At 38.6% G+C, this 6,140-nt stretch overlaps 1 non-coding gene across 1 annotated transcript; it reads right to left on the reverse strand.

The window, feature by feature from the left end:
* Window positions 1-284: 284 nt before the first annotated feature.
* On the reverse strand, window positions 285-369 carry TRNAR-UCG (transfer RNA arginine (anticodon UCG)). The gene has a single exon. It is a non-coding gene; the product is annotated as a tRNA-Arg (tRNA).
* Between the last annotated feature and the right edge of the window lie 5,771 nt (window positions 370-6,140).

Raw genomic sequence — 6,140 nt, forward strand, 5'->3', positions numbered from 1 at the left:
AGCCCCAGTCAGAACCACCCAGGCACCCCTAGTCGTTAAGCATCTGACCCTTGATATCGGCTCCGGTCTCCATCTCAGGGTCATGAGTTCAGGACCCGCATTAGCCTACTTAAAAAAAAATTAATAACACAAAATAATGTGGATTCATTTTGTATAAAAATAACTTTTTTAAAATATTTATTTATTTTTGAAGGAGAGTGAGCCAGAGGATGAGAGGGGAAGGGGCAGAGAGAGAGGGAGACACAGAATCTGAAGCAGCTCCAGGCTCTGAGCTGCCAGCACAGAGCCCGACGCGGGGCTCGAACCCACGAACCGTGAGATCATGACCTGAGCCGAAGTCAGACGCTCAACCGACTGAGCCACCCAGGCGCCCCTAAAAATAACTTTTAAAATGAGTGTACCTTTATGATAGATTATACGGCATTATTAATTGTATAAATGTATTAACACTATATTAAAATATAAATATGTATACTCTATAGTATTTATTGGAATACAACATAATTATTCTATTATATGCTGTTTCTGTCTTACTGTATTTCTACACCTCTTTTTAAGTAAAAGGCCTTTTAAGCCTCACGATGAAAGTGTTAGGTACAAACACCTCCCTCCCACTTTTCTTCCTTCTGTTCTGAGGCTGAGCTCACTGAATCGAGATCCTCTCTAGCAGCTGACAGAGAAGAGATGACATTGCCATGACATTACCTCAAACTATGTGGTTTGGAGAAATGAAAACAGCTGGTCTGGGAGGGGTAAACAGAACAAGACAGACAGAGAAATGCAGAAAATTCTTGGTGTAACATTACGCCAAACTCTCACGCGAAGAACGAAAATCGCTGTGTAATGTTTTTGCTTGCCCTGTGTTTCTGGTCTGCTACGTTTTAATTTCATGTGCTAGTGGATTTTATTTTCTCTTATTAAAACAGATGTAGGATTTGCCTTACCAGCATTTCACGAAAATCAATGTAATGAACAATTTGCATGCATTATTCTGGCTGCTTTCAATATGTTAAGTCATTTCAGTCTTACAAATTTTTGATACATTGTTATACTTTCACAGAGAGGAGACTGGCCCAGTCAGAGGGACTAAATTATCCAAAATCCTACCTTAGTGACAGCACTTTGATTAAATCAAAGATGGGATTCCAGAGCCCATGATCTGTTTCAGTATTTATATATTTTCCCCTTATTACATTGTGAATATAATTACCAACATGTACGCTTTAGTACAGATACTAAAGACAAGTGTATATATGTACGTATAACTACATATATGTACATGTGCGAAGAGGTGGAAGACAGATGTTTGCTGCATGATCAGTGGTTACAGATTTTTAAAATATTGTAACTCACTTAAAATGATTGATGCCAACCCCAAAACTTTTCTTTACGTTAGGGTTGTAACTCTCGGGAGTTACCATATTAGAAATTTTTAAGAGTGAACAATTATGTATTTTTCTTAACTCATGTGCACAGAATGATCAAAACCCATCACATTTTATCACTTATATTGTTATGAAAACAACACTTTCTAAAATAAGAAGTAGTAATAACACTGGTATCTTATTTCACTCTGTAAATCTCCTTAATGTTTGTCTTAACAGAAGACAGTTGGATGCTGATGTCTGTTTCTGTGTTCAATCTGTTGCAATATCACATGCCACATGGTTTCTGGAGAACTCAAGTGACAGAAGGAGATTACAAAAGGCACGTAACATCTTTGGGCAATTATGGAAACAGAAGCGAACACACAGGCATCCTGCAAGTATCTGGGGTGACTCGGGGCTTCCCAGAGCAAACAGTTCACTTTGAGAATTTCCATCAATCTCTCTATCATCTACAAATATGTCTATCTAGCTATCCATCTATCTTTCCATCTATTCTTTCTTATGCTTTTCTTTTTCTTGTTCTTTCCTTCTTTTTCTTTCCATCATCCATCTATCATTATCTATCTACCTACCTATGTATCTCTTTCTATCCCTATATCTATCAGTGTACCTATCTATTTATACCTATCAATCTATCATCTATCATCCGTCATCTATCATTATCTATCTTTCTATCTATATATCCACCCATCATATCTCTATATCTGTCTGTCTATCTATCCATCCATCCATCTAACCATCCCTATATCTATCTACCTACCTACCTATTTTTCTATCATTCATCCATCCATCTATTCATCATATTTATCTATCATCTATCTATTATCCAGCCAGCCAGCTATCCATCGTATCTATCTCTATCTATCTATCTATCTATCATCTATCTATCATCTATCTACCCATCCATCCACCCATCCATCTATCCATCCCTATATCTATCTACCTACCTACCTACCTACTTTTCTATCATTCATCCATCTATCCATCCATTCATATCTATGATCTATCTATTATCCATTCATCCATCCATCTCTCTCTGTCTATCTATCTATCCAATCATCTATCCATCAGGTGTCTATCCATCAGCTATCTTTTCATCATCCATCTATCTTTCCATCCATCCAGCCATCTACCTAAGTACCGATATACCTACCTAGATCTATGTGATTATCCATCTAGCTATTCCTCTGTATCTATCATTACATTAATATTCATCACTCTGTTTATATTTAGGTGTGTATTTACCCTATAACTGAAAGGAATTTTTGTAAAAAATGAAATTCCAAAGGGATGACACAGAAGACCCAAGGTAAACAGATAGTCATAATCCTGCCTTTTATCACTAGAGTACATTCTCAAAATTCTGTCCTTTCCTTTCTCTTTCTCTCCTAATTAGGAAATCTCTGCAAAAAGTACTGTGGAAATGTTCCTCAATTATCTTGACACGATGTTGGACTTTTCTCCGAGCATCGCACCTGCTTAAAATTTCACAGATTGTCTCTTTAAAGTGCAGACATGTGAAGTGAACAATTTGGTTTGCATATGAACCAGTTTACTTCTGAACCCAGGGGAATATGAGCATGGTGAATACGTTCAGATCCATTCCCCGCAAAGGATGCGATTTGAATTTCTTTTTATTTACATGTTCATTCCTTTGCCCATAATTGTTCTGGCCACTGTATTTTTCTTATAAATTTGTGGGAATTTATCATATATGTAGGTATTATTTTCTTGGTTGTAAGATTAGGCAGGGTAGAAATGTTCCATCCATTCGTCGTCTTTTTTTTTTTTTAATTTTTACCTATATTTATCTTGTATTTTGGTGGCAAAAATATGTCAATTTTCTTATCCTATACTTTGAGTTTTTAAAAGAAAATTTCCCTACAACCCTAAACCACTCGGATGGCCAGACTTTCTGCACTGATCCATTATGCCAACTGAACTACATATCAGTTTCCGTACAGTCAAAGTTCTGGAATTTTCTGTGCTGCTCTCTCAGTCTATTTCCAGTCTCTGGACCGTCAACCAAGTGTTTTCAATGTCATATATGCTTCATAAAGTATTTGTCTGATAAGATAGCTCTATTTGTTCTTATTTCTTAGTGTTACCTTAGCCATTTTCTATTATCCATATAAACTTCAGAATATGTTAATGGAGTTTCTAAAAGAAACAGTGGGAATTCTGATTAGTGTCGCTTTGACAGTATGATTAAATCTGCAGAATTCACATTAACATATTAGTCATGCATTTCAAGGTTCACATGATCATCTCTCATGATTATTTTCCTTTGTTGACTTTGTATATTCTTATATAATTCCTAGATTTTTAATACTTTTAAATTAATGTCATTATAAATGTTACTTGCATTATACTTAGAAGCTCACTACTACAGAAAAGAAAAACACTACTGAATTTTTAAAGATAATCTCATAAATTAATCTTTTATCTAATAATCTTGCTGGATTCTCTTGTTAAATCAGAGTCCTATGTTTATATATATAGTTTTTTTTCTCTCATTTAGATGATACCTTCTATAAGTAAAGGCAGGTTTAACTGTTTGTTTCCTTGCAAACTTTAGTCAGTGAATTTATTATTCTTCATAGTATTTATGAGGATTGGTATATAACATGCAGTAATAATTGTATGCCGTGTGTGTATATCATGACCTATGAATATATATAAATTATGCATGATGAAATAGATATATAAAATCCCCACACAGTGAGTACCCTTCACATCAAAGCGTATGCAAGGGCATTTATGCCTACAGAGAGCAAAGAGGGTCCAAACAGAATTGTGGGTAGTATGTAGGTGATCCTATTTGCATAGACCTTGAAAATCAGAAGAGAACTCTCAGGAGCCGTTAAGACAATAACTGATTTCTAAAACTACATAAAAGTTAATTTAAACATTTCTCTGTGGCTCGACCACCTGGCTGGCTCAGCAGGTTGAGCGTCTGACTGTTGATTTCGGTTCCGGTCATCACCTCATGGTTCGTGAGATCGGGCTCCGTGCTGAGCATGGACCCTGCTTAAGATTCTTGCCCCCCCCCCCCATAGATACATACAAACGTCTCTGTGACCAAAACCCCAAATCAAACTCAAAATCAAACATAATACTCTAATAAACACAGGGAAGATTTTTCTGTAAGGGGCCAGATGGTGAATTTTTGGAATTTGTGGGCCATATGTTATCCGCAGCAACCAATGTCTACCATCTTAGCTTGAAAACAGCCACAGATCGTACGTGAAGAAGGGGTAGCCCTTGATCCAGTTAAACTTTATTTATAAAAAAATGGTTCCCAGTTTGCTGACACCTCTCTTGGAAAAAAGTGCTTCGGGGGCACCTCGGTGGCTTAGTCGGTTAAGCATCCGGCTTCAGCTCAGGTCATGATCTCATGGTTCGTGGGTTCAAGCCCCATGTCAGGCTCTGTGCTGACAGCTCAGAGCCTGGAGCCTGCTTCAGATTCTGTGTCTCCCTCTCTCTCTCTGCCCTTCCCCTGCTTGTGCTCTGTCTCTGTCTGTCTCTCTCTCAAATATAAATAAACATAAAAAATATTAAGAAAAGAAGAAAGTGTTTGGGACTGATGTAAAACACAATGGATAAGTAACAATAGTGTTCTAGGAAACATTTACAAACTGATCCAGTACAAAAACTGCCAGAGGATATGATTTAAGTGTAAACACATTTTTAAAAAATATATGAATATTCCCTTCTTTCAAGATGAGTAGGAATCCATAGAACAGTAGTAGTTTAGTTTCTCAGTATTTGGGTGACTCTCAGAAAATATGGGGCCTAGAACTGTTAATGCAAACTCTCATTGCTTTTGGGTTTTTTGTTTGTTTGCTTGCTTTTTGTTTTTGCATTTTCCTATCATTTGCTTTTGGATACTTTTGGTTAACCAACCGGATAAGATCTGCTGAGGTACCAAAACCTAAAATGAGGACTTAGAGCAGGAATTTAAAGACATTTTTTCACAATGTTTATTTATATTTTGAGAGACAGACAGACAAAACGAGCAGAGAAGGGGCAGAGAGAGGAAGACACAGAATCCCAAGCAGGCTCTGGGCTCTGAGTTGTCAGCCCAGAGCCCAACGCGGGGCTTGAACCCATAGACTCTGACATTATGACCTGGGCCGAAGTTGGACGCTCAACTGAGTCCCCCGGGCGCCCCTTACACAGGTAAGTTTAGCACTGGAATCTGAAAGGCAGCCCCTGTTGCATGAAAGCCATTTCATCCTGTACTTGGTGACCGCATCTGCATTATGGGGCACGCGTAATTTCCTCCCGTGCATTGGCCAAGCAGACGGAGCACTTCCCTCCAAAAGCAGCTACTCAGGACAGGTGAGAAGAAGGACCCCAGGCATCCGCTGAGCTCTTCAGAAGATAGTGTTCACCCGGAATGCCCCACATCTTGGACCGCAGTGTGTCTGGGTCTTTGGTACAACATTTATTGTTTTCTCCATTTGTCTTTCTGGGCCTCACGCTAACGTGGTGTGTCTGCCAGTTGGTTGCATCACACGCAAACATGAGAAGCGATCGTGTTACATGATCTTGAAGGAAGTGTTTCATGATCTCCCCTCCCCGAGCCTGAATCTTGCACCACCACGGGGCCGGCTGGTGAGCCAGCGGGTCATCAGGGGCTGTGTCTGGGTGTGTAAGAAGGCCAAGTTCCGTTACGAACAATCACGAGAAACGAGAAAGCAGAACAGATACCATCACACTCCTTTTCCCTGCAGACCCTATTCTTGT

Source organism: Crocuta crocuta, unplaced genomic scaffold, assembly GCF_008692635.1.
Source record: "Crocuta crocuta isolate KB4526 unplaced genomic scaffold, BGI_CrCroc_1.0 scaffold221, whole genome shotgun sequence".
In the NCBI taxonomy this organism is placed as follows: Eukaryota; Metazoa; Chordata; class Mammalia; order Carnivora; family Hyaenidae; genus Crocuta; species Crocuta crocuta.